At 46.2% G+C, this 27,953-nt stretch overlaps 1 long non-coding RNA gene across 3 annotated transcripts in view; it reads left to right on the top strand.

The window, feature by feature from the left end:
• Positions 1-1,246: 1,246 nt before the first annotated feature.
• The window catches only part of LOC128077155 (uncharacterized), a 55,900-nt gene continuing 29,193 nt past the window's right edge, over positions 1,247-27,953 (top strand). For 2 of the 3 annotated variants that reach the window (XR_008204857.1, XR_008204855.1), the window contains exons 1-10: positions 1,247-1,419; positions 1,945-2,007; positions 4,030-4,319; positions 4,998-5,079; positions 8,111-8,275; positions 12,225-12,323; positions 13,112-13,249; positions 20,957-21,068; positions 22,160-22,291; positions 26,606-26,868. This is a non-coding gene — a long non-coding RNA (uncharacterized LOC128077155). Of the gene's footprint in view, positions 1,420-1,944; positions 2,026-4,029; positions 4,320-4,997; positions 5,080-8,110; positions 8,276-12,224; positions 12,324-13,111; positions 13,250-20,956; positions 21,069-22,159; positions 22,292-26,605; positions 26,869-27,953 lie in introns of all 3 variants that reach the window. The other variant, XR_008204856.1, reaches the window with a different exon arrangement.

The raw sequence follows: 27,953 nt of genomic DNA, 5'->3' as shown, positions 1-27,953 counted from the left end.
CAGGCACAACCCAGCTGCACTCCCTTCTGTGTCCAGAGGAGATGCTGAGGGAGCAACAGCCACGGGATGTGTCCTCCAGATCCTCTGAGGACTCAGCCACACCACCTTGCAAGTGGAAAGCTGGAATTGCCCACCACATTTCACAGCTGGGTGCTTGCTTAAATGGGCCAAATCTCCATTCTCCATGGCTCTGTTCTTGTTTCCTACGGAACTGCTGTCCTCCTCTCCAGTGTTGCCCCAGCTCTTCCATCTTCAGTAGCAGCAGCATTAAGGGAGAAAGACTGCCTGGCATGCAATGGGCTGGCTCTTCTGCCGAAAGAAAGACAAAGAAAGGCATTTTGCCCTCCAGAGAAACCCAGAAAGTGGAGATAGTCAAAGTTAAAAGAAAAAAAAAATCATGTTTACATGATCTAGAGCCCTGGCCCGTTGTCTGTTGGCTGATGGGCAATTAAACTCTCCAAACACGTTGTCTGCCTGCCTATGATAAGATAGGAGGGTGTGAGCAGAGTGTTATGGATAGCTTCTGGACGCGCGGTGTCCTGGGGATTTGTGCTGGGGAATGGCGCAACGGGAGATCTCCCCTGGAACACCCTTTATGTTCAGTTCACAACTGATTTGCTCCAAACAAACGACGAAGTGCATGATCTGCATGAGAAAAGCTTGCAAAGAGACAGGGGCTCAGCTGTGAGATCCCATACCATAACGCGTGTGTGCGTATGGTAGCTGGGTGGGCTTGGAAAGGCCTTTCTGGCTAAAGTCCATCTTCCAGGGAGAGCACAAGAGGCAGCTGACTCTATGGGTATGGTAGCTGAAACATAAAAACTTGCTGGACCTGCAACTCACTGAGCTGTGGTATCTGCAGGGTTTTGCCTCAGAATTCTTCTATCTTGGAGTAGAGAGCGGTTTGGCCATGCCTGCAAAAAGCCTATCTTGCTTCTTGGAAATCTTTAAGTGGAGGGTATTGCTTGGCTGAGTATTTAGCCCAGGCAGATTAGGGAGAGGCAGGAAGAGCTTCTGACTGTGCCATATCTGTAGCATAGGTGTTAAAGATGTATTTGTGAGCCAGTCAGAGAAGAATGCTGAGGAAATCCTGTTTGGGTTAATCTTGTTTAATTTTACAATCAAAAACATATGGCTGGCCATCTGGTGCTTCTTGCAATCAAATATCTCACAATTAACAGTAATTTACTTGCCCTGAGACTTCCAGGATCTTTACATGTGCTTTTTTTTCTCCATCCCTAGTACGTGTGGTCCCCTCCTGGAGCACTGCTGGGTGTAAGCTGAGCCCTGGAGCTGTCTGTAGGAGGCTGTGGTGGAGAGAGGTGCAGGGATCCCAGGGGCATCTGATTTCCTGCTGCACCTTCTGCTCACACCCCCAAGAACTTCTGCCTTTCAGACCCCCCAGGAACCACATGCAGGGTAAGCCAAGTGGACTGCTGCGCATACCTGCACACGTGTTGTTGCACAGAGAAATGAGGCTGCAGTTAAGGGGAATATACTAATTACACATCTACATTTTCCACCAGGCTAAGGGATTTCTATAGACCTCTAAATGATTATAGGCAAAGTGGGTTTTCTGTGGCAGTTTAAATTACTGAATGTAATTAAACAAGATGCGGATGATCCTCTGCTTTCTGGGGAATTAGAAGTGAAATGGGATGCAGACTAAGACCCAGCAGGCAAATACACCATTTTCCTGTGCATTCTTTCATCCAATTTAAGGGCACCCAGGATGCACCACAGTTGAAGCTGCGAGGTCTGACAGTTCAGTAGGATCACAGATTGCCCCAAGTTGGAAAGGACCCATTGAATCCAACTCATGCCTCCACTGGGACCTGCACAACCAGACAGCATGTTGCTGGCTCATCTTGGTTTAACCTAAGGATAAATTTGGGCCTTTTTAACTTGCGGTCTAACAGAGATGCTTTCTATTTTTGCTAACAGAATTTGTGGAAAGGAGGTGGAAGTATCCTGCCCTTCAGGAATGATGGGAGCCATCTCTGTGAGGTAATGCTGAATTGTCAGGTGATGCTGTTGAAAATGGTGAAATACCAGTCTGCTGCTTCAGGTTCTTTATTTTCAGAGGTGACACTGGACTCCTCAATAACTTCAGGTCTCTTTTGAATACGTTCTTGCCTGTTCACTGCTGTGGCTTAATAGTATGAATAGAGAACAGGAATAAATGAATTCCAGATGAGAGATCTGCATACCAGCAGGCAAGGGCTCTCCCGGGCATTCCTATGTGATTGCTAGCTCTGTTTACTATCCTAATATTTTTTTGCTAGCAGATGAGGAAAAAATAATTGAGCTCCTTCACTCCTCCTCCACGAAATCACTGGCTTCATATGCATTCACTGGCATTCATATGCTTTATATCCATATGGTGCTCGTGTAATTGGTGAATGGAGCAAAAAAAGATGCGTTCAGGTATGAGGGTAGGTTAGAGTGCTGTTACACTCCATTCTCCAGATTGTTTATTGAAATAGAGAGGAGCCTTCTGAAGGGCAAGAGCACATTTTAGCAGGGCTCCCAAAGGGGACTTGCCATCGATTCGATGTGCACAGCTAAGAGGTATAGAGTTTCATGGTGCTCCAGCAGCTGAGTTATCAGATCTCAAAGGTACAGAGTAGGTTTGACATTCACCCAGAGCAGCTCACCGTCCAGTCTAGATAGTGACAGTTAGAAAAACAAAGTGATTAGTGGAGTACCATGGACACACAGGTCAATAAAATGGTTATTATTACAACAGTGGAAAAATGCTGAGTCTTGTGGGTCAGTACATGTGTTTGTGGACGTTTCTAGGCAAATGCTGTTGAGTCTTGCACAGAATGCATTTTGGAATTTCTTCACTCTGATCCCCCCTTTTCCTCTTTCCTTGCAGAGCCACAGCAATCTCTTTTGTCTCTCAGTGCAAGCTGATTTTTGTTTCTTTTTCCCAGAGTGCAGCCTGTGTCTTTATTCTGTTTTCCAGAAGAAGAAGAATGGGTGACCCAACAATTAGGACCTCATGGATAGCCCAACAGTTAGGACCTAATGGATGACCCAATGATTAGGATCTAGGGCATCTGGCTGGTGAGGAGCTCCCTTGGTAGGAGCTCTCCTCTTTCAGGGGTGTGTGCAGTATGTCACTCAGGATGTGATTGCAAGGGCTGGTAGCTTTGGCCAGAGCTCTGCTCAAGGTCAGGTTTGCCCACCCTTTGACACTGTTTAGAAGGAACTGTGCCACCGTCCCTGCCAAGCAGAGGGAAGTCAAGAGGCACTGGGGACAAATAAAGGACAACGAATCAGCCATGCCACAAAGTGAACCTTGTTCTTTAGGAGAGCTGGGTTTCGCCAGCACAATAGCTAGATTACACAGCCATTTCCTCCAATTACCTTCTCTGTCAAATCTCTGTGTCATCTGGCACTAGGAAAGTTTGGTTTCAAATTCATTGTGAATCAGGGCAGTGACACCAGAGATTTCTAAATTAATATCCTGCCAACAGGAATTGAGCTTGTTTTTTCCAGTCGTGTCAGTTCTGATTCTATTGCTTGTCAGAGAAAACTTTGGCTTGCCATCTGGTTTCAGGGGCACGGGTTAAGGAAATCTTGTGTTGCTCAACCCAGCACTGTGTGCTTGTCCCATGTCTTCCTCTCTTCGTTTCTGTTCTCACTGTCAGTGTGTAGATGTGGGATGTCTTCCAAGGAGCTATTGGTAGTTTACCTGCAGCCAAGGGGCAGATTTGCCCTGGCAGCTTGATGAAATCTTCATGAAGCTCATCCTTCCCTCCTCCCTGGCTGAATGACACTTTGGTTGAGGAGATGTTGTGCACTATGGTCCTACGTTAAAGCAGCTCCTTGTCTTGCCTAGCAAAGCAGTTCTGAGTTAACCAAAGGGGTTGTTATGGCCTGTGAGTAGCAGTGGTGCCTGCCTCCTCTTCCTGCTCACAGTTGTGTGGCAATACAAGAAGAATGGCTAAGACCAACAAGGGGGCTTTCAGTGGGGTATCGAGGCTGCAGGGGCTGATGTAGTATTATTGCTTTCATTAGGTGTCCAGAAGATATGAAAGTGATGCTGCACATCCTGGAGCTGGCCTGGTGGAGCTGAAAGCAGATGGATGGATGGACCCAGCCCTCTGATTCGTGGCAGTGAGGCTGTGCATTGTACGTGGAACCACTCACGTGATTCCTGTCGAGCCAAAATATTCTTTCAGAAAGAGCATTGACCAGATGCCTTATTATTGCTGCTCACAATGCTGTCCTCAGAGTACAACAATCCATCACGGAGCTCGGCGCAGCCCTACAGAAAAGTCCCTGACACATTTTTACAGAAGGGCCAGGTTCTCACCACTTGTGTGCATTTGTATCCCTTGACAAATAGCTGTTTGACTTCAGTTTTGTTCCAAGTCAGCGGTGTCAAGCACAGGGCTCCTATTCAAGTGCCCACCAATGGTGATGCACAACTCCCTGCTTCCTCTTCTTTTCTTGCTTTGTTTCCCTGTGACAGTCACTTTTTTTTTTCCCTTCTCCTCACATATCTCATAGGTTTGCTTTAAAGATAGTTTTAAAGGATATATTTGCAGCAAAAAAGTGCTCTTGATAAGAACTGTAAAAATGGCTCAGGACTAGAAGTGATGGGGAATTGCCATTTGCATAGGTTGCTGATATGACACTTGATTATTTTCTGGTAATTTTTCCAAGTTGATTAGCACACTGGCTAGCAAAGCCCTGGGTGTGTTGAGAAATACTTTGGTTTGGCTTGTGCTCAATGCATGGCTCCTCTTGAAACCGAGAGGTGTGTTCCTAAGTGCTCTGAGCACCTCGGACGTGTGGTAGAATTATTATTACCAGGTTATGAGCCGTGCTGTGTGTCCTTCTGTATCAGCTTTTTAGGCAAGATGTTGGCTTTAAATTGCTTTCTGAGTTAAATGTATCCCTGAGATTGCCTGTAAGGAGCAGACTCCAGCTGTGTCATGTGCTGTGTGAACTTACAGAATAACTGTGTCCCTCTGTTTCAGGTGTATTGAGAGCGTGGTGACCGAGAGATGTACAGAAAGCCAAGCTGGGAGTGGAAGCACAGCCACAAATGTGTGTGCACAGGTAAGGGGTGTCTGAACATCACCTCCTTCAGAGGAATCCAATTCATTATTTGAGTGTCCCACTCTTGAAGTTGTCTCAGTGGAGCTCCCAGAGTAGGGATGAAGTCCACACGCAGCAGTGTATGCAGTCCTGGCTGTGTAATGCCAACGTGACTTCTGCTGGTTGTTAAATGTTTTGTTTTATAAACGAGGAGTCTTTCGTCTTCTCCAGACTGTGACTTTCTGTCATACTTTTCCCTCTGACTTCAGCCAGTAATTTGTGTTGCTCACAGAGCATTTTCCATCACATGAGCCTGAAATGGAAGGGGATTTATGGAATGGAGAGCATGAGGCACCAATTCAGCAAATACCAGAGTGTGTATGTAAGTGTTTGCAGGTCTAAATATGCAAGTGGTCTTGATCTTCTTAAGCTGCTCCACACTGCTGACTCCAAAGGCTGATGTGAGAACCTGCACACAGTTTGCACATCAAGATTTTTACAAGTTTTGTGTAATGAGAGCTTCCTCACTGTGTTGATTGAGCATCGTCTTCCACTCACTACTTCTCAGCCTGTTCAATAGATTTACTGCTACTGAGCACCCTCAGCAGATGCTGAATGTCACACTGTTGGTGCAGTGGCCTCATTACTTTCTTAAGATCTTAAGCTTCCATTCTTTTAAATTTTGGCAAGTACAGGATGGTGTGTCTGACCTATTATTCCTTTCTTCTTCTGACCTGTTGATGCCTCCCAGCCATGGTTCATCATTATGGAGGCTGTTGGTGGCCCTGCCTGTGCTCTGGTGCTTCCTCTGGAGTTCAGCTTCGAAGTAATCTCACGTCACATTGCAAACTTTTTTTCAGGGCCAGGTAAAGCCTGAGGGGTCTTGTGGCTGATAATGTATGTCTTAACCGGTAATTGTAAAGTTGGGCCCTGTAATTAATTTTTCTATAAAACTCTCAACCTCAAGGTGAACTTTCTTCCATCTATTAATAATTAGCACGGGGGAAGAATACCCTTGTCTAGAGGCAGAAGACAAAAATGAGTGGGGAAGAAAGGCAATTAACTCCTTTGTGTGAATGATAGATGTTGTTCCCTTCGTGTCTGGGGTGGTGAAAAACCACATGAAACAAAACTTTGGCTGAAAGCAGCGTGGTTTTAGCCTTTAAAAGAATTGGAGTAAATAGCCCTGGGACAGGCACCACAGCCCCCACCCAGCAGATTCCTCTCATTCCAACATAAGCTCAGAGATACCTGTGTGATTCTTCATAGAAGTCTGTTTAACCCATTTGTGCTTTGGGGGTCATTGAGATGTCCTTTCCCAAACACCAGGCTCAGAAGCACGGGCGACTGCTTGGATGCTCATGTTAGCCTCTCTGAGCTGCAGCTTTGGAAAAAAGCACCAAATATCACAGTTAGAACAGTTAGGACTTCGTTGTTTGCATGAATTAAAAGCAAAACTCCTGCAATGGAGGGCTCTGTCACAGAACAGACCTTCACATGGTATTGATTATGCACTCCCGTGAGCTGGAGTTCCCTGCTGAAGGACAACGTGATGCATCCCTGTGTAAACCTGTGGGCAGCAGGGCTTGTTCTGCCAGATTCAAAGGGATGAGATTAACATCTGACAAAAGCAGACAGCGTCTGACAAACCTCAATACTGAAGATTTAAAGTCTGCTGAGCTGCTGCACACGGTAATACAGCAGTTAGTAAAGATAGCTGCCTGAAGATAGCTTTGCAAGGGGAGAAATGTGGGTTAAAGAAAAGTTAAAGATGGTTGAAGCATTTGTTGATTGGTCTGGACTCAATAAAAAAAAAATAATCAAAAAGCAATTTCAGCTGACCCTACTGAAGGCTTTTGGGGAACTCTTGGGAGGAAAGATGAAAATGCTTTTGATCCATTAACTTTCATTTGCCCTGAACTTTTTTTGACACTATCCCACTTTATTATTATTTTTTTTTTCTGAAGCAAACTCAGAAGCTGCTTCAATCTGAAATAAAAATGCCTTTCAAAACGTTGGAATAAGTTTACCTTTATCAGAACTTTCTCTCCTTTATTCCCTTTGTCTTCCTTCTGCTTGCCTCTGAGCAAGCATCGTGCTTATGAAAGGAAAAAGGCGATGCCCGTTGCTTCCACTCAGTTGCTAACGTGCTCCACTTCACCCCTTGTACAATCTTTGCTTTTTTGCTGTTTTGGCTTGATGAACTCTCCTCTTTGTGGAGTGTCTGTGCGCTGTGATTGAGGTGCAGTGGCTGTATTTTTCCTCTCTCTCAGATTTTGTCCTCAGAAACTAGCCTGTAGTGCTTAGTTGTGACTGTAATCTATCACTGAGCTCAGTATGGAGTGACAGCCTCGAAAGCCGTAGGTAGAAATGCCATTCTGCAACAAACACAAGTCTAATTCTCAACCTTCCAGTCTGGGCTGATTGTTGAATCTGGTTGCAGCAATTAGGGATGCACCCTGATTACATTTCCAAGCCTCTGATACTTGCATATCCCACAGTTAATGGGTGTGAGATGTGCTGTAATGCCATCAACCACTTTGCTGGAGATGTTTAAGTATAACTGCATTAAGTCATGATTTATTCTCACCGCTGAGCCCTGAATTTTCTTCCAGGGGATCCCAGTGTGTCTCGGCTCTGTAGGTGATAGGGATGCTGAGAGATAACAGAGCTGTCATGTGCAGTTGTGATTTGTGGGGTTGCTTTGAGGCAGGCAGCTTCACGATGGGCGTGAGTTTTGTATTTGCCTTGTTTTGTCCATTGCAAAATTCTTTGGCGTAACGCCTTTCACCTTGTCTCCAAACGAATGTTTTTCCTCTGCGTCCCATTGGGTGACTCAGGTCAAAGGCATCTTATTTAGTGCAGTATGTTCCTTGCTTTTTGCTTCTGCCAGATGTGTGCGAGCTCTAGGAGGAAAACAGGAATGGAGGCAAGTGTTACGTGTGGCTTTATTACTTGTAGCAGTAGGCATTTTCTTGCTGACTCCCATACAGTGAATTTAAACCCTCTGAAAAGAGTGTTTTGTTTCTTCTTTTTTTTCCCCACATTTCAGAGACCTGTCTGTAATTCGTAGCTCACCAGGGTCTGCAGGTCAGAGGCTGAAAAGTGCTGCATCAAAGGGGCTGAGTGTTGGAGATGTGGCTGAGATGGAAATGAAGGTCTAAAGTCCCAAACTGGAAACCACCCAGGCCTCCTTGCTCAACTCCCTCCTGATGCTGTGAGTACCTCTTTTCAACCTGCTTGATCCCAGAGTCTTTAGGGTAGCTTACAGTTCTGTCTCTGGAGTTTGTTTAAAGACTGAGGTTGATCAGGATGGGGAAATCAAGCGTGTTCATGTGTCTGTTCAAATCGTCAGCTTTCCCTGTATAAATTCATGGGTTGAGACCTTTTTGTAAAGGCCAGCTGTGGTTCTATCCTTTGGCCATGGAGCTGCAGGATACCTTCACTTTCCCCCTGTAAGATCTTGTGTTGAAACCCCTGGTATGACTGTTGCTTGCAGTACTCCCTGCTCATCATCCTGGGGATCTTCCCTCTCCCTTGGCTTTAGAAAGGTGCTGCTTCTTGGCTTGGGCATTCCCTTGGGAGAGTCTAACCCATCCTATTCTCCCTACAAGGACTGTCCAAGTTCAAGGCACAGATTTCCAGCTTGGGCTCTCAACAACCAAAGCAAACCAAACTATTACATACTTCTGAAATTTTTTGGCTGTTTTGAAAACTCTCAGATATTCTGATGACGAGCCCAGAAATGCTTGGATTTTTAGCTGCTGATGATCATGGAGATATGCCAGCTTTGGGAACAGCCTGCACTGCCAGCACAACATGGGGAAAAAATGGCTGGCTGAACAGTCAAGTGCCTTCATGTAGATGTTGCTGAATACTCTGTTCTGGCCTGCTCAAAATGGTGATGTTTATCGTGTAACTCTTAATTATTGTTGATCCAGCACTTGAAATCCTGGCCCATATACAAGTCAAGCTGGCTTTATCCAATTTACTCTTTTCTGCGTGCCAGGGAGAAGGAATGCGCCTCTGGTGTGTTGAGAACACGGATTTCTGATGATACCTTGCTAAAATGCTTTTGACTGGAGCTCTGGCCTCTTGCTTCCTGGGAAACTTACTTCACTTTGCACTGACTTGCACTGAAAAATATGTGATGGCAGTTGGAAGAATTTGTACCGTGCTTTCCGTCCTGCTAACAAGCCAGATGCTTTTCCCCTGGGCAGACTTGTTTTTTTTCCCCAAACTTCAAGCTCAGACTTTTAAATGAATTCCTCCTTGTAGAATTTCTTCCATTTTGTGCTGCGTAAAGAACTGGCCGTGGGGTGAGGACTTGCAATCCACAGACGGCCTGATGTCCTGGCATCCAGAGTGTGAGTTAAGCTGGAATTGCACAGGGGGAATTTCTGTGTATTTCAGAGAATAGGATCTGCCCTAGCAGTGTATGTTGTTGAGGCACATCTGCTTTTGTCTAAACTGAAGTCTGTTCACCACACCCCTTCCTAATGGAATCATGATATTAATTGGAGCTGACAGGGAATTTCCCAACTTGGATATGCAGTGATTGATACAGGCTGAAATTTCCTGCTGAAAATATGCTGTAATACTGGAGGACTGTTGCAAAATCACGTCAGAAAAAAATAAAATACAGAACTACAAGTCTAACCTTCTTTGGCCACGTGGAAACTTGGCATCTCTTCTTATGGAGACACCCAAGGCTCCCTTACTGTAAGGTGAGAAAAGAGGGCTGCTGGTGGGTGACAACTAGAGCTGACTGCTGTCTGTGGGCACCTGGCTTTAACTTATGGTTGGAGCAAAGCGGGTGAATGCTCTGCTAAGCAATGTGCCTGAGGTCACATCAGTGCACCCACCATCAGCAATATGGAAGTAGAGGAGGATGGAGCTGAAATCAAATAGCAAGGTCGTTACAAGAAAATGGACTGAAACAGCATCCATTTCTGTCTGCTGTCTGTGACTTCTCAGCTGTCTGTGAGTAGCTGGATGGCTGCTGGGAATGGCAGGCATCTCTAGGTGTTTTCTAGGTGACAGAAGTTAGACATGGATGTTAAATGACCTGTGTGAGCAGCAAGGCTTTATTTGTATGCTGCAACACCTCTGCAGCACCAGGCATGTTCATTTGCTAACATGGTATCATGTTGGTACCAGTAGGTGCTGTAAATTGTGTATTACATGATCACTCTAGCTCTTGCCTGCTTCTTACCCATAAGAAGAGCTTTAGGAATTGCATGTATTTTGGTTATAACTGTGTTGCTGTAGTTTTCTGATATTCATAACCTGTGAGACTGACCTTTTTGCAGTTCTTTGGCCTTGACACGTGAATAGTGATGAAATCTTGGCAGCTCCTTGCTTTTCTTAGCTTTTGGAAGCTGTAAAATTACAGAGCATCGCAGGCATCTCTGAAAAGTGCATATCTTAGTTTATTCCAGCCTTGAGAATATTCTTGGACTATTTTGATAATCGGCCATTCAATGGACATGAATCCTGGGCACTCCCCACCAGTTCTATACCTTGGCTTGGCAAAGGATGCTTGTACAATGCTCAGCCGTGTCAAACCTTGAGTCTGAGTATTCCTTATCTTCCTGCAGGTAGTGATAATGATGACTTTGCAGGCCTTGTGGTTCTAAAGTTTCTTATGTGAAAATGAGTCACTGAAGTCTGGAAACGATCTCCATAATGGTTCTGGTTAGAAGCTCAAAGTGAATAATGATCTCGAGGAGATCATTGCCTTAATGGTGCTTTTTCCATGTGCTTTTCCCCTGTTTCTCCACAAGTCCTTCTCTCCACCTGTGTGTTTCTGGTTGATCTTCGACTTTCTTTTTTTGGGGCAGTCACAGTGTGGCTGTGTGCAGCTCCATTAAATTATCAAGTTGCATTTATTACTGCAGAGCAGTCTTTCTCCTGTATCGTTTCCTATCTTCTTCCTACCGAGGCTCACTCTCCCTGCCAACATACAATGGGTTTCTGCTCAAAATCCATTGGGGGACAAGATGTAAAACCTCAGCATCTATGAATGTGGCAGACTGGTTGGCTGCTGTTTGCTTTAACTCCCAGTCCGATTCACCTGAGGTCAGTACCAGAAGTTACTGAGGAATTCTGAAGAAATAATGAAGGGTGTGGAAGGAATGCAATGAGACATACCAGAGACAGAAGTTCTACTTGGGAATCCTAGGAAGGGCCTCTCTATCTCCTAGCATGGCTGTGCCTGAATGGTGAAAAGGTCTGGCTATAGCTTCCCTTGTGGCTACCTACAAAAGCAGTGCCCTGCATTTAAGTACCTTCCACTTACTAAAATCAGGTGATACATAACCCTTGCCATTAAAAAAGAAAAAAAGTAACAAACTCTGCCCTTCTTAAGACCTACTCAGGAAATTGGTCGCTTCTTCTCTTTAAATGCAATTAATTATTTACAATGCTCACTAGTTATTTATGTGTGTACCAGATTTGTGTGGGCTTGACGCTGACTGGCTGCATGTGTGTTTACAATAGCCCTTGTGTTATCCCAGACAGCAGCCTAAAAACACTTCCAAATTATTCCACATCAGAAGCAAAGAGGGTTTGGATAGGCTCCTAGGGGAAAGTCTTGAAGTGCTGCCCAAACCTCAGTCCCAGTGCTGTAAGTCAGGCACGTGGCTGATACTTTATCCACCCAACTTGGACTTTTGCAAGCTGTGGAGGGAATGGGAACTTGGGAGCAATTTTAATCAGTGATTTCTCAGAGATGGACTTCTTCCTTTCTTTTGTCATTTTTCCTTTTCTTGACATGCCTGTGTGCACTCTGCCTGTTGTTTTCTCGGAATTGATGGAAAATATAGCAAGGCTGTGCTAGAACAAAACCCCACTGTGGATGAAGAGCGACCTGTTTCCAATTTATGCCTTTTTATGCTGATTTTATGCTTCACTTGAATGCCTGTAGGTGGATGTGCACTGGGGACTTCAAACTCAATGTTGTCGTTAGGGCTTGGGCTTTGTTACTGAATGTGGGCTGGGTAAATCCAAACTGAAACAGTGCTGTCATCAGCAGCTGGTAATACTCCAGCAAATGCTCCAGGCTTCGTCCTCATAAGTGTCACGGTGGTGGTGATCAAAGCTGCAACTTCTGTGAATGGGAAATGAATTTCTGCCTAACTGCTGGGTCCTCATCTCTTGCACAGCTGTGTCTCCTGCTGCCCTGAGACTGAGCGTGGCTGGGTGTTCCACTTCTGAACTTCCGTGCTGATGCCCCAGGATGTGGAGGAACAGCTGCCATTTGGGTGAGCCAGCCCCTGAAAGCTTTGCATCCTTCCAGTAGGACAGGCCGTAAGGTAGGGCTGCCTTGTTATTTGGGGCCTGAAACCGTAATTCCCTAAGTGCAGTGCATGGACTGGCAGCAGTTGGGCAAGATTTTGTATGCACCTCTATGCTTTTCTGCCACGTAGGTATTTCACTGCAAACAAGATGTTCAGTACATAGCACTCACCCTGAACTCACAAACAAGTCAAAATCTGCAGTGATTGTCCATAGGAGCATAAGTCAGCAGTTCTGTAGGTGTCTCCAGGCTGCTATAGGTCAGAGTCAGCGGCCAAGAGTGTTGGAAAAGGATTTTTGTGTCTTGCTGGCCAACAGTGAGATTTCAGTTCTAGAAGTATCCGAGCTCTATGTGTTTTAGCTGGACTAAAGATGACGTTGTTTTCTAGAGATGTTGGCATCATTGTGGCTTAGTGCTCAGTGCCTGACCCAAGTCTGATCTCGCGTGTTGAGTTACTCAAGTAATGGCACACTGTGCTGTTGGAGTGAAGATCACTCTTAAAAAATGTTATTTAGAACCAGTACACGCATTGATTTAGGAATGCAAAATGATTTTATTACTATCTCATCTCAAAACCTTTCCCTTGACCGTCTGTTATTCTGAATTGCAAAATGTATTACAGAACCACATCTGTCATACTTTATAATGTGAGATAAGACATGCTGTGGTTGCGTGCTTGCTCGTTCTCTCTCCCTTTCCCCCTGCTCCAGAGTAAAGCAAGAATAATATATGCAGTGTCAAACCTCAAATCAGGTGCATCACGTTTTGCCCGTCTGAGCAATGGGTTGGAAGAAGAACGTGCTTTGGATTGGATGGATGGAGTGTCTCACTAGTGATTCCTTAGATAAACCTTGAACAGGGGTCACGCTCCCAAACTGGAGGAAGAGACAGGTGAAATATTTCATATCTCCTTAGCACGTGATTTTGCAGGTCTTCGTTTTGGCCACGTGGATGTTTGTAGACGTCGATAGGCATAGCCTTAAAATGTCCTTTAAAGAAACTCACTCCTCCAAATGCAGCTTGTGGCCAGGATTCTGCAAAGCGAGCTCTCACAGCAACACCAGTCAAATGATTTTGATTGCCTGCTGTGTAGCTGAGGCTCTGAGCCATTTGACCACTCAGTATGTATACATATAGGGTCACCTCAAGGAACGCTCTCTTCCTTCACCATTTCCCACATTTTTTTTTGGTAACAAACCCTGCAGGGTGTTTCCATCCCACCAGAAGGAAATGTATTTGATACTTGTGGTCGCTTTGACTCAAGGAGATGGAGCTCTGGGATGCATGTTGTTCTCTTCTCCAACTTCGTAACAGGAATTCAGCAATTCTGCAACACTGAATGACCTTAAAGAGAAAAGCAGCAATAATTGTTCTGGAGCTTGAGCCAATTCTTGTATTCATTTGGGTAACTAAGCTTTTATCACTCATGGAGTAATGATGCATTTTTAGAGTATTTCACACCTACTTGAAATCTCAGTAAAGACCATGAAAGTCCTTTGGTCGTGGCCACGTGGTATCTATTGTTGAGCAGCCTGTTAAAATGAATCAATCTAAATTAAGCGGCCAAAATTACCACTTGCTATCACTTCTCTGAATCCTTTCCCTTGGAGGCAGCCCCATGAAGTGATTAAACACTTTGCCAACTGGAGTTTGAAAAATTCTGGCAAGAATTGTGTGCAACAAGAGACGTAAGGGGCTCGATGCACTGCATTGCTCTGCTTGAATCTCAGCTGATCCCTGCTGCAAAATCCTTCGTTAGAGATCCTTCCATCTGCCCGATGAGAGCTTCTGTATTCTGGCCCTGAATTTCCTTGTTCTCTCCCCAGTGGTATTATCTTGTGAGTTCATTATTATTGCTGGCTGTAATTCACACTCCGATATGCAGTGCTTGGAGGATGCAGGCATGCAGAGCAGGGGTGCGGTACGGAAGCTTAGCCTGTGTGCTTTCAGATACACGTGCTGCTGGAGGAGGGAAGGGGGAGAAAGGAACAGCTGCTTTGTGACCTTTCCCTGCTTAAACAGCAGCAATGGCTTCATCTTTACAAGGCCCTTTTGACCTGGGCAGGCTGGATCCATCAGCAGAAGAGTGCTTCTTTGTGCCAGCTGGCTCTGCAGCCTTATTTCTCCCTGCTTTGTGTTGGTTCTTTCCACTGTCACTCTACGTTTTTGCTGGTGATGGAAGCTCATCAAGGCTGCCTTCTTCACGTCCTTGCCATAAGCCCTGACATCACCAGTCTTCTGGAGGTGCTGCCGCATACAACAATAGCTTGAGGATCTTTCAACTTGCTCATGCCACTCTAGTTTAAAAGCTGCAACACAGGAAGGCAAAGAAAGGAGAGGATTACACCAAACCAGTTGCAGAGGACACACGGCCCATACTTATGTCTTGTTGACACAGAGAGCTGCGAAATTGCTACCTGTGCTTTAAAGAGAATGCAGGCTTGCTTTCTGAAGCCCTGCCTCTGTTTGCCAGTCATATAGGATGTATTCTGCATTATCAACACATTCAGCAAGCAAGATTTTAGTTTATCACTTTGGAAAATAGAACAGTACTGCTGGAGGGATGGAACTTGTATGGGAGTTGTGCTAACCCATCACTGTGATCACTAGCTTCTCCTCCTGAGATTGTTTAGGGGAAAGCACTCAGCCTAGTGAATGCTTCTACATCAACAAGCCTACATCTCCAAGCAACAGCCCTGAGCCACTTAACATCCCAAATTTCATCTCAGCCATGCAATGCCAGAGGCTTGGTGAGAGACAAATGTGCGCCTTTCAAACGCAGTGTTTCAAATTCAGCACGCCACATATCTTGTATGGAGCTGCCTGTGCAAGCTGAGGCTGACTGTATGACAGTAGGGTTGAATTATTTAGGATTCTCTCTCAGTGCAGCACCAGATGTGGGATGGCAGAGGCAGATAGTATTTCCAATGCAGCAAGACCAGTTGCTAGCATGGCATGCCTCTATGGTAGGCTCAACCATCCCCAGCTGGTTTCCCTTTGGCACTGAAGTTCTGGCTCATAGGATTAAGCAGCACTCCACCCATAGCTCTTTTCAGCCCTTCCCTATGGCACAGAACATTTTGCTTTTCACCAGCAGCAGACTCAGTGCAAGAGGGCACTGGGCAGAAGGTGGCTTGCTTCAGGTCTGACAAATGCTATGCAAACAGCTCCTTGGGACCAAGTCACCAGCTTGGTGGCATGAGTCCCACTGTCACCTTGGGCACTGCTGGGCTTGCTCCTTCCTGGCTGTTGGAGAGCACAAGTTTCTGTGCTAGAAATTCCTGGTGTTTGTGGACTTTTGACTTAGTTATTTCTGGGAGACGTTAGCTATAGCTTGGCACCCTGCCTAATGACTTGTAGAGTATGGGTAATTCACTCTGTCTGGGGAATTCAAGGTTTCCCTCTCTTTCGTACAGTTTTATTTACAGAACCTCGTGCCAATCTAAGAGCTAATGGTGGTGCCAGTTTTCCATTAGAAAGCTGACCCTAATCCCCCCCCTTCTCACGTTATCCAAACAAACCTGGTGTGCCACATTCCTCCTGTCTGTGTTACAGTGGAGAAAGAGTCCCAGGAAAGCTTAAGTGTGATGTGAAAAGAAGCAAGATAGGAGAGAGGGGAAATCTGGAGGTGCTCAGTGTTGGGGAAAAGCTGGCATGGGGCAAGTATCCCAGTGCTGGTGTTGTCAGCAAATGCTCTAGTGAGGCTCATAAAATCACTGGGTTTTGGGGTTAGAGGCAGAGAGGTCTGAGAGTGGCTCTGTTTCTTGCCAGTGTCACATTTGGTCTCGATGGAAACCCTTCAAAATTACTTAACGTCAACCAATGCTTAAGAAGCCTCTAGAAATTTCTCCCTTCGGTCAAATGTTCTCTGAGTCTGGCGATAACTTCAGGCTTTACAAACATCCCTGAGTTTATTCTTCCCTCCAGAAGAAAATATGGATATTCACAGTTATTTCTAATCAGTTCCTGTTACGACTGATTTTTTTATTTTCACTGGAGTTTGCAGTGAGCTGAAGCCAAACTGCAAAGCCCTGGGAGCTGCTTCCCCTTGGGGACCCTCCCAGTCTCCCCACCCTTCGGTCAGGAGCAGTCTTTAAGATCCTGGAGTACGTGTGGGTCCTTTCCTTTGAGTTCACAGCTTTTGAAGAGGTGCCTTAGAAAGACTTTTTTCCTCCTCGCACATAAAAAGACGGGCTTCTCACCCACAAGTCAAGAACAGAAGACTGTAAGATACTCCAGATATCTAAGCGCAGGTATCAAAGCTGAGTTCTGAATGAAAGGGCTCCGTGCTCCTCGCTTGGCTTTCCCCATCCTCCATCGGATGAGGCTCTCTGTGCTCCATCCTCCTGCAGCCTCCACTGCCCTGCTCAGGTTCTGCTGGCACACAAATCCCTGAGATCGATGGGAGGGCACTGGATTTATGGTGATAAAGTACTGGGAAACTATTAAAACCAAAAACCTCAGCTGGAGCAAAGCAGTGAAGCATCCTCCAGCCTAAGGACCCGACCTGCAGGCACCCGTCGGTTTGACCCGCTGTGGATGGAACCCACATCCGCATGGCTTTCCCCTTGACAGATGCCCATCCCACATCCCTCGCAATGAATGGAGGATTGCAGAGTGTCTGTCAGGGCAGAATTTGCCCTGTAGTGTCAGTAACTGCTCTGACGGCCTATTTACGCTTTCATCTCCTCGCCGCTCCCGCTGATTTATGCCGTTTGCGGAGCTGAGCGATGTGGCAGCTGCAGGGAGGAAGAGATGAGAACCAGAAACCCCGCAGGCTTCCTAGGAGAGACGTGCTCTCTCGTCATAAATCTCAGTTGGAGGAGAGCCTCTGCCTGCTCTGCAGCAGGGAAGGCTTCAGCATCCGATGTCGCTCCCCGGACGCGCCGTGCCTCTTTGTTTCTCTCCCTGTGTTTTCCAGGAGCCAACAACTGTGCTAGCTCGCCCTGTCGAGGAGTACTCAGCTGTCAGCAGCTCCCACCAAGCAGCATTCCCCCTCCGTCACGCATCACAGAGCTCCCCAGGCATGGGCTGGAGCGCGTTGCCGTTACAAAGGAGCGAGGATTACAGGGAAATGTAATATCTGTCAGGCCTGAGACCGCATGGCTCTGATCAGTGCTCAGTGCCGTGCACGGGGCTGTACAAATTGCTGCCCGTGTGATGTCCTTTGCCCTCTGGATCTCGTGGTGCTGAGCTGTTCATCTCGGTGGGGGGTTTGTTTCTGCCACCGCTGTTGGATGCAGGAGCTGTTAGTCAAATTGTTCCTTGCGTTCACAGAATCGCAGAATGGCTTGGGTTGGAAGGGACCTTAAAGATCATCTAGGTCCAGTCCCTGCTATGGGCTAGTTGCCTGCATCAGGTCAGGTTGCTGGGTGCCCATTGCCCCATCCAACCTGGCTTTGAACACCTCCCACCCTCTGGGCAATCTGTACCAGTGAGGGCGATGGGTACGATGGGTTTCGGTTTGGTCACCTGGTGTCCTCCAGGGCTGTACCTAACTGTACCTAAGGGGTGGGCTGCTGTCCCTCTTCTGCTTGGATTGGCAAAGTGGTGGGATTAGGTGGGAGACCACCAAACCTATTCCTCACACCAGTTCAGAAGGGAATGAGAGGCCTCACCACGTGGGCTTTGGCAGCTGTTTGTTCAGTGTTTTAAATAAAAGGAAAGGACAGCAATTGGATGTCAGGGGGAAATTCTTTACAGAGAGAGTGGTGAAGTGCTGGAACAGGCTGCCCGGAGAGGCTGTGGATGCTCCATCCCTGGAGGTGTTCAAGGCCAGGTTGGATGGGGCCCTGGGCAGCCTGATCTGGTATTAAATGTGGAGGTTGGTGGCCCTGCATGTGGCAGAGGGGTTGGAGATTCGTGATCCTTGAGGTCTCTTCCATCCCTGGCCATTCTGTGATTCTGTGATAATGTCCTTAAAGGGAAAAAGACAGAGCTAATACCAGTTACCTATTTCTGTGACTGTTCCCTTTCCCACTGTCCTGAAAAACCTATCAAACTAAGGAGCAGTGCTTTTCTCTGAATTACAAGACTGTTTTCCCCTATGCTGTTTTCTCTGTCAGGTTACCAATTTGCTTTTCCAAAGGCAAAGCAGAACCAAGCAGAACCTCTATGGGCTGCCCAGGAGAGAGATGGTGGAGTCACCGTCCCTAAAGGTGTTCAGGAAACATTTAGATGATGTACTGAGGGACATGGTTTAATGGGAAATATTGGTGGTAGGTACACAGTTGCACTGGGTGATCTTAGCTTCTCTAACCTTGGCGACTCCATGACTCAATCTTCATGCAAGGGAGCAGGCACACAAATGAAACATGCAAATTATTTAAATTTTCACTGGGATGAAATTGGATGTGGTGGGAAAAAAAAAAAGAGTAGGTTTGTGTGTGGATACATTTTTTTTTTCCAAGCAGTCTTATGGAATGCATGGTCTGTTTTTTTGGCATCTCAGCTGGCCTGGAGAAGTGTGGGTGCCCCATCTGGAGACTCTCAAGACCAGGTTGAATGGGCCCTGGAGAGCCTGATCTGGTGGGAGGCACCCAGCCCATGACAGAGGGTTGGAACTGGGTGGGTTTTAAGATCTCTTCCAACCCAAACCATTATATGATTCCATGATCTCCTTTATTCTGGTTGATAGTCATGAGAAGTTGTGCTGGAACTGGGGTTTCACACGTGTTTCGTGCTTGGAATCGCTCTGCTCATGCAATTCAGGTATTTCTGCTTGCAGAGAAAAAAGAAAGTTGGATTTAAATGAAGCCCAAGACCTGCGCCTGGGGAGCCACGTCCCATCTCTTCGTGTGATGCCACGAGGCAGATAGAGCTCATCCATCACTCTGAGGCATGCGTCCAAGCCTTCTAATTAGTGAGCATAACCGGAGGTTTGGAGCTTAAACTGGTTCTGACCTGTATTTTTTAATTAAGGCTTTTTTTTTTTTTTAATATAACCCCTGCTTCGGGTCATCTGATAATACTAATCTGGACATAATGCCTAACCTTCTTAACCCAAGATTGTTACTTCTGCTCTTTAATGCCAGTCTTAAAGAAACATTACCCCATAAATTAGACGCCAGGTACCGAAGGGAACCAAGCCAGCTTCACATTAGAGTGCTTTTAAGGAATAATTGGATCGGCCCTGACGATCAACTCCCAGACCTTCTTGGGCCTCCCATAAAAGCACAAAATGCTTATGTTTCTCTTGTTAATGCTGCCTTGCCCGTGCTCTAGCTGCTTGCTGTAGGGTCAGAAGGGATCCCCTGACATCCAGCAAAGAGAGCATCTCCAGGTACTGTTCAAGAGAGAACTGAATGACCCGTCTGCTCTTACAGTCACCTGTCCTGCTTCTGTCTTGGAAAGCCATGGAGATATGGCTGGTTTTGGTTGCACAAGGCCTCCGAGGCATCAGATGCAGGGAGACAGAGCCCTGATGCGTGTGCATGCTCAGACATCCTTGATAAGCACTGCCTGCATAAAAGCATCGTGGAGGAGACTTTGTTCCTGTCAGCAGACGGAGCAATCGATGAAGTCAGGGGATCAACAAAACAAAACCAAGCGCTGGACGGTTTTATGAGAGACTTTTTATGGGGTTTTACTTATCCTGTGATACTCTGTGCATAGCAGAATCACACTGAGAATCGTAGGGAGAAATGCTAATTCAGGGTTTTATATATGGGAAACAGCATGCTAAGTGCATTCCTTAAGTCAGTCCAGAAACCACCTCCTGCAAAAATTCATGAGAAGCACATGAAATGCCTTGCCAAGCTTGCCTCTTTTATCTGAGAGACTTAAAATATTTTCTCTAGAGGAATGAAAGGTTGCTGGTGGGTTTGTTTGTTTGTTTGCTTGGTTATGGATAGAAATCTTTTGAAGGTGGGAAAACACCCCTGTCCATCTGGCAGAAGGGGGCAGACCCTTGGCACCGCAGGGCTGTGATCTCCTAGAGGCAACGGGGGTCCTTGATTTCAAAACCTAACTCAGACTGTGTGCCTAACAAATGACATGACCCAAGAGGCTTATTCCAGTGGTGCCAAGGACTCAGAAATGGCCTCTGTTGCTGCATTTCAGTTCTCTTTTGCTTGTGAGCAGGCTGCCAGTGCAGCAATGGAGAGTGGAGATGGCAAAATGTCACTGCAGATTGCTTCTTGCCAGCTAGTTCTCCTTGCCTTCCTAGGAGTGAGCAGCATAGAATCACCAAGGTTGGAAGAGCCCTCCAAGATCACCCAGTCCAACCCTTCACCTACCACCAATATTTCCCACTAACCCAGTTCCTCTGTACAGCATCTAAACATTTCTTGAGCACCTCCAGGGGAGGCACTGCAAAGGAGAGAAAAATTTCCACATCATCTTAAATTTAAAAAAAAAAAAAAAAAAGGGATAGAAAAGACAATTTGAATGAAAGAGCTCAAAACTCCAAATTGTTCCCACTGGTTCTTCAAAGTACAGTATTTCAAACATGCGTGGCTCAATTTACCACCTATTTGACGGCGGGAGTGTTCACAACACATTCTCTGCATTCCCTTGCCAGAAGCGCTGTAAAATCAGACTTTTTCCCCCTGTGTTTGATGCAGAGAATGGCTCACATCTGGAAAATTTACCTTACAGCTCAGCACTAAGCTCTTTGTACAGCAACTTTCCTAAAGGAGATGGGAGCCATGGCCATATCCCTGTGCATCGCTGCGGTGTGGGTGTGCAGATGAACTGCTGTATGCTTGGGGTAAGTTCAAGTTGGGGAAACAGCAGAAATGGAGAGAGATGGGCTTCTGGGCAGGCTCCAGGGGCTCTTGTAGGGGAGAACTGGTTGAACTGAATGCTGGGAGAACAACATTTAGTCGTGCTGAAGGACATATTTCTTGTGGTTGTGTATCCCCAACATGTCTAACGATGTCTGCAACCCAGTGGAAAAAGAGCCAACCAGTGACAGGGTCTGAAGGCAGAAAATGGGTATTAGGTTAGTGTTTTGTAAAGATCAGAGAGTATAGACCATCAGCATAGATGTCCAAAGGATCTTGTGCCTTTTTTGTCAGCTTTTGCTAAGTTTCTGTCTGTCATACGGCAGTGGTTTCCTCTCAAGCCTTTTGTTGTTGGACTCGATGTAGGAATTTCTGGGTGAAAAGCACAACCTGCTCTAACACAAGATGCTAGGCTGGGCGTTTCTAATGATTTCTTCCTCCTTTCCAAGCTTCAGATCAAATCTGCATTGTTTCCCACAAGTTGGGAACTGAGCCCAGAGGGTGAAATTCCATACGATTCGCCAGTTAATTTCACCCTCAGTCCTGCATGCTGCTCCGTTGTGAGGTCTTAATTGGTGCTGATGCCTTGCGTCAGCCTTGCTATGCAGAAGGAGGAATCTCTCCTACCACACACACCCCTTCTCCCATCAAGACAGTAGACATATAGACACATATATATATATAAAACTACTCTTCCCAACTTGAGTATAGTTGCTACCGTGTCTCTTGATGATATACGAGGGTGTCACGACTCGTTATGTCACTTCAGACAAAGAGAGGGAATAATAAGAGCTGATGCGACACAAAATTGAAGAAGAAGGTTCTCTGTGCACCAGAGAGCACATCTGTTTTGTGGCATAATTCAAATTAACTGGGGGGAAGGGGGGGGAGGAATTCACTGCATCTCGGGTGTCTTCTGTGGTGACATGCAGCATAGAAATGTGGTCTTGGGAAGACTTTATGAAAGCTCAGCAACCAGAGCGGTTTTAAATTGCTATTTCTGATATCAGATATTCTGATAGCAATTTCCTACACTTGACTGATTCTGCCTAATTTGCACTTGCGCTGATTGCAGTTTTATAAACAGGAATTCCCAAGCTGTGTATCTTCCTACCAAGGGAGGAGATGTTTAGCTTTTCACCTTTCTCCTGGATGCAGTTGGATTTTGGGAGCTGAAATAGCTATGTCACATCTCCTGTGTCAAAGGGTAAGAAGAAGCTCTCTAAGTACTACTTTTTCCTCCTCTTAATCATATCTCTTGTAGCTTACAAGTGTAAAGTAAGCTTTGAGCCTCTCTGAGCTTCGCAGAGATTGCAAAATCCAGCAAATCCTCCCTGCGGAAGATTATGGCAAAGAGAAATTCTCATGGCTCAATCTCCAGCAGCCCTTTTGGAGCTCTCCCATGGGCTGCCACTGTAGAAAACTGTAGATGGACCCACGGCTGGGCCTGTGGGTCTCATATTAGGCTGAATTGCTCTGGAGAGATGGATTCTCTGCCACGGGCGGCAGGATGAGCAGCAGCAAGTCGTAGTTGCTTCCTATGCCTCAGTTTCCCCAGCAATGATGTTCTTTCTTATGTGGCACTTCAAGTCTCTTCAAGTTACGGTCTCACCTGGAAATACCTCATTTGATCCTGATCACCTTAATAAGCACAGAGTAGTGTAATACCCCATCCCTGGAGGTGTTCAGGGCTGGCTTGGATGGGGCCTGATCTCATGCTTGGTCTAGAGGTTGGCAGTCCTGCCCACAGCAGGGCTTGGAACTGGATGATCTTTGAGGTCACTTCCAACCCAAGCTATTCCTTGAATCTATGTTTTACTGGCTGGTGATTTCGGTAGCAGCTAGCTGTTTCTTGCCACTCTGCACTGGGATGATCAACTGCACACGTGTTCTCCAATCTCCCAACACTTCCATGGCAAAACACTGAGAATTTTGTCTGTTCTCACTTTTGCCAGTGGTTCTAACAATTCATGTCATCCTTGCTGGATGGTCTGCATGGAAATGTACCCTACAACACACAGAAATATTGTAGATAACATCCAATTTTCATCTCAACTCATGCGTGGCTTCCCTCTCCACTGCTCCTTCCAAGTTCCCAGTACTTGGGGCTGGGAGGCAGCTGGAGGCAATCTCTGCTTTAACAAAGTGGAGATTTCCCCTTTTTATCAGCCTTGCTCTATCCTGCTCTCCCTCTGTTTATCTAATGCTGGCTTCAGCGCTTCTTGGACTCTGATTTAACTCACTAACCTGGCAAAGAGGCATCCAACAAAAACACCAAATGCTTTTCTGCTGGGTGCTTGAGTTAAAACAGCTCCCATCTCTGGAACCTGTTGCTACTCACATTGTTGGCAGAATTCCTGCCTGCTTCCAATGGGAGCAGACCCAGAGTAGGACCCACAGAGTGTGTCCCTCTGCCCAGAGAGAGGGCCACCCCAAATGGCCTCCTGTGATGCCACAGCCACACAGGAGCCTGCTTGGGGCAAGCCCTTCTAAGCCCACATCTGTCCCTGGTCATTTCTCTCACTCAGCCTCCTTTCCGCTGTGATTCTTGCTCTTCTATTCCTGTTTTTTGGGATTAGGCAATGTGAGGCCACTCTGCCTTGGGCTTGCAGCCATAAGCACCTGGACCAGCATGTTGAGCTTTAGGGTATTCTTCACAACATGTGGCTTAAAGGCAGATTTATGTCAATAGCAGCCAAGCAGTGCTCAGTTTCACAAAAACACAGGTTCTTCCCCCAGTGCTGAGAGACGAGGAAGGCTGAGCTGCTCAGCCACACCTCTCCTGGCCATCCCAAATCCCTTCCAGTGAAACCCACACCCCTCCACCTTGTGTGGCTGGATTTAATGAAAAGCCTTTTGAAGTTACAAGCTGAACTTTGATCGGAACAGGAATGCATCCAACTCCACCTTCAGCCCATCTAGAAACAGATTCGTTGTTGAACTACCATGCATATAGATGGTGACGTTTCTTTCATCCCATGGAACAACACCCCAAAATCTCGCATATGATGCTCAAAGCATGGGGAATGTCTCTGGTGGCTAGGTCTATAGCTCTCTGCTGAACCTCCTAAGGGCTTTTCCTAAGCGTGGAAGGAACTAATCATCAGGCTGTTCTGGATTGCTTTTCCTCTCTGCTGGTTGTCAGAGGGTTTGAATGGGGTGCCACTCCAATCAGACTGGGAAAAATTGTCTCGCTGCATGTGCAGTCTCTGTTGGATGGCTGGATGCAGAGGAAGTGCTCTTCACATGGCACAGAACGAGGGTTGAATGGATGTAATGTGTTGGCAGTGAAAGGGCTTTGCGTGTGGGTGTGCAAACTGGTGTCAAGTGGAGCTGGTTAGAGAAAGGACTCTGCTTCCCTTTTGGATGAGAGTGCATATAGAGGGCCCCCTCCTCTCCAAGAAGAAAGGGGAGGAAGATCAGCAGTGAACACGTAGGTTTTCTTTTCCCAAGGGGCTTTCCTGGATGGAGTATTTCAGTTTCACCTTTTCCTGATGGCTGCAGGAAGTGAGTTTAACAGACTCCCATGGCTTGGCTATTCAAGTTTTCCAACAGAAATACTTAACTTTTTTCAAAATGACCTTCCCCCTTAAACAAAGTGGAAATCATCTGGGGAAAGATTTTGATTTTATGCTTTTTAAGCTGGAGAAATTCTCCTTCAGAACCTTTCAGCTTGCACAGCAGGTATGCTCTCACCACCTCTGTGGGGTGTTTTGCAGTGCCCCTGAGCATGGCTCACCCCAGATACTTTACTTTAGGCTGGCTAGTTTATGAGAGCAAATATACAGCAAACAAACAAACAAAAAACTCTCTAGACTGCAGCATCCACCCTGTTTCTGGTGTATATACTTTATGCCAAAGTCTTGGGACACATCCCAGTGTAATTTCTCTCTCCTCTGGGCTCTTGTGTGGAAATCTATAAAAGTGGTAGAGAAAAAACAGTCTTACAGGCAAAATGGTTGTGACAGAAGCTACCATGTTGTTTAAATAATCTTCTGGTCTGTACCTCTTAACAGGCCAGCCAACCTGAGTTTGTTGTGATGATGCTATTGGGTTGAAAGGAGGGTGGGTCTCAGGCTAGGATCAGTAGAGTCAGCTACAGAGGGGTGCCATAAATACAGATGTTGTGTTTATCCCTACACCTCTGCCTCCAAGCAGTCTGGAACAGAAACAGAAAGCTCCAAGTATCGTGCTTGGTCAAACTCCCTTCTTTGGGGTAATGGAAAGAAGAAGGAGGGCTTGTGGGAATTGGTTCCTATGAAAATGGCACATGTTTCTCATTCGGCAGAAGCCCAATGTAAGTACAACTGCTAGACTTTTTACAATAGGAATTTGTTCAGTATGTATGATTCACAGTTCAGATTGCTGCTCAGCTCCAGCAGGGGTTTCTGAGCAGTCGTTCTGAGGGCTGTCACGCATGGCTTGATGTGGAGGAAGGGTGTGCTTCCATGTGGCTTGGCACTGCCTTCCCAAAGGAATATGCCAGAGCAGGGGAAGATGTTTGATATCGATCTTTTCCTGCAGTCATGAGGATCTAATCTCCCAAGGGAGTGGTTGGGCTGGAAGTCAAACTCCGATAGCTCCGTGCTTTGCAGGGTGTAACGCGTACCCACCTCCATTAATCTAATCTCTCTTCCTCTGGCTGCTGGCCATCCCTTTTCCCTGCCATGCAGCACCAGATGCTGCACACTGGGATGCTGGGTTACTCCAGTTGCTGAGACATGCCCCTGGTTGAATCATTCCATCTTGGTCACTTGGTCACATCTATTTTCCTCTCTTGGCGGTGAGCCTGTCCCTAGCCTGGTGTTTCCAGATAGATTGGTGACTTTCTTCAACCATCTGAAGTCAAGGGATCATCCCATCAAAGCGTGTCCTCTCTGTGTGGCTTCTGTTTGGCACTCACCTCCCCTTTGGCTTGGCTGGAGGAGCAGATGTTAGAGATCTCGCCTGGCAGGGAGGAAGGGGGAAACTGCTTTCTAAACAAAATCCTCCCTTGTGTCTTGTAGCTTCCTGAAACTGCTCATTTGTGTACTATAGATATTTATGTGTCCCCTCCTGATGTGTATGTGTACATCTATAAATATACGTGTGGGTAAGCAGATGTATACATACAGTGCTTTGCTCTTGTGTGAGCGTATGGTTGGTTCAACTATAACAGCAGTGCTGGGGTGAGAAAATGCATCTCTATTAGAGCTTAGCCTTGCAAGTATCACAAATTTTTGATGTTAAAATACGAGAGGGTGGTGAGGCCCTGGCCCTAATGCCCAAGGAGCTGTGAGTGCCCCATCCCTGGAGGTGTTCAGGGCCCTGAGCAATCAGATCTAGTGCTTGATCTAATGGTTGGAAACCCTTTCCATGGCAGGGATGTTGGAACGAAATGATCTTTGAGGTCTCTTCCAACCTAAGCCATTCTGTGATTTAGCAGGGATCGAAGGCTGGGATGGCATTTGGGTGGGAGAAAATAGGTTCTACACACCAACCTGACTTTATTGTCTCTTATGGCTGGCCTGTGTTTCTACAGGGCAGCAAAAGGGATGGAGCAGCACAAGGCCAAGTGTCATGGCAGGAGAAGTGGAAGAGAAAGAACTCTGACCAGCAGAGGAGCAAGAAGCTGGGTGAGAAGCTGGCACCACCTTGGTGGATCTATGGCTGTATAGCCTGTAAAAGCCTGGCTCTGCTCTTTTGGGAAAGAAAATGTAAGGTCTGGCCCAGGGATGTCAAGGCAGATGCCAAATTGAGATGTCACTGAAGGCATTTTTCACTGAGCAATCTCCCTTCCCACTGGTAAGGATGAGGCAACCTTTCCCTATCTTCCCTTTGGAGTCTCGGGTTTGCTGTTATGTTCTTTGAGGCGAGTTTGTTTGTTGCAGCTGATCTGAATATTGTGCTGCATGTGCATTCAGATCTGTATGTAGAAGCAGCGATTGCTTGCTGATCTATTTTTTCTCCTGCAAACAATTTGCTCTCTTACTTCAGTGTAAATCAGGAACGCGTTCTCCAACGTTAATAAATTCTGGGTTCATATAACCCCAGTGGAGGAAGAACTGGGCTCTGTGTGTTTATAAACAGAGAGAGAAAACATATATCTCTGCACACAGAGTTTACATTCCACGTGGGCTCTCTTGCCATGGTGTCCAATAAAAGGAGAGGTGCATTTCTCTCAGAAAGCACTGGAAACATCTGGCTGGGTGGCACCATCACCAAATCCCATATGCAGGATCCAAATGATGTCAAGCTCAAAGAAGCAGCCGTATTTATTTGGGGGTGTTTGCTAGGGACTAACAGGCTCTGTGGTTAAATAATTCAATCAAAACCAGGCGAGTGGTGCTTGAAGGCTCTTAGGAAAAAAGCCTTGAAGGGCTGGAACTTGTTAATTAATTCTGAAGGTTTTTAGCACCCTTTTTTCATCATGGCTGTCTGTTTGCAGTTGTTATCCCATGCTATTCTTAACTGGCTTGGAAGAATATTCACCAGGATCCTGGCAGAGCGAGGTTCAGATAAACGATTTTGGTCTTTAAATATTACTGTTATGTGCTCTTCCAGTTCCCATTCCCTCATTAGGTGTCCAAGCTGCCAGTGCTGCCTGTTAAACACAGTGTCTGGTCAGTCTGTATCCTGGTTGGTAGTTTATAGACAGGCTTCATCTTAGCAGTGGTTACAAGCTGGCTGGAGATGGGGAAAGGGAGAAAACAGACAAAAAGCCATAAATAGTTTGTGCATGCATGGAGACTATATGGTGACTTCCTCACCCAGCAGTTCTGCAAGACCCTACTGCTTGTGAATGGGGCTATGCTGACTAGAAGCTTTTGGGACTTCACTGATTTACTGTTTTAGTAACCGAGCTGATTCATACATCGTTAATTCTTGCT

Source organism: Tympanuchus pallidicinctus, unplaced genomic scaffold, assembly GCF_026119805.1.
Source record: "Tympanuchus pallidicinctus isolate F22 unplaced genomic scaffold, pur_lepc_1.0 scaffold15, whole genome shotgun sequence".
Lineage (NCBI taxonomy): Eukaryota > Metazoa > Chordata > Aves > Galliformes > Phasianidae > Tympanuchus > Tympanuchus pallidicinctus.
Note: the sequence above shows the minus strand (reverse complement) of the source record. Positions and strands in the feature narration are given on the sequence as shown.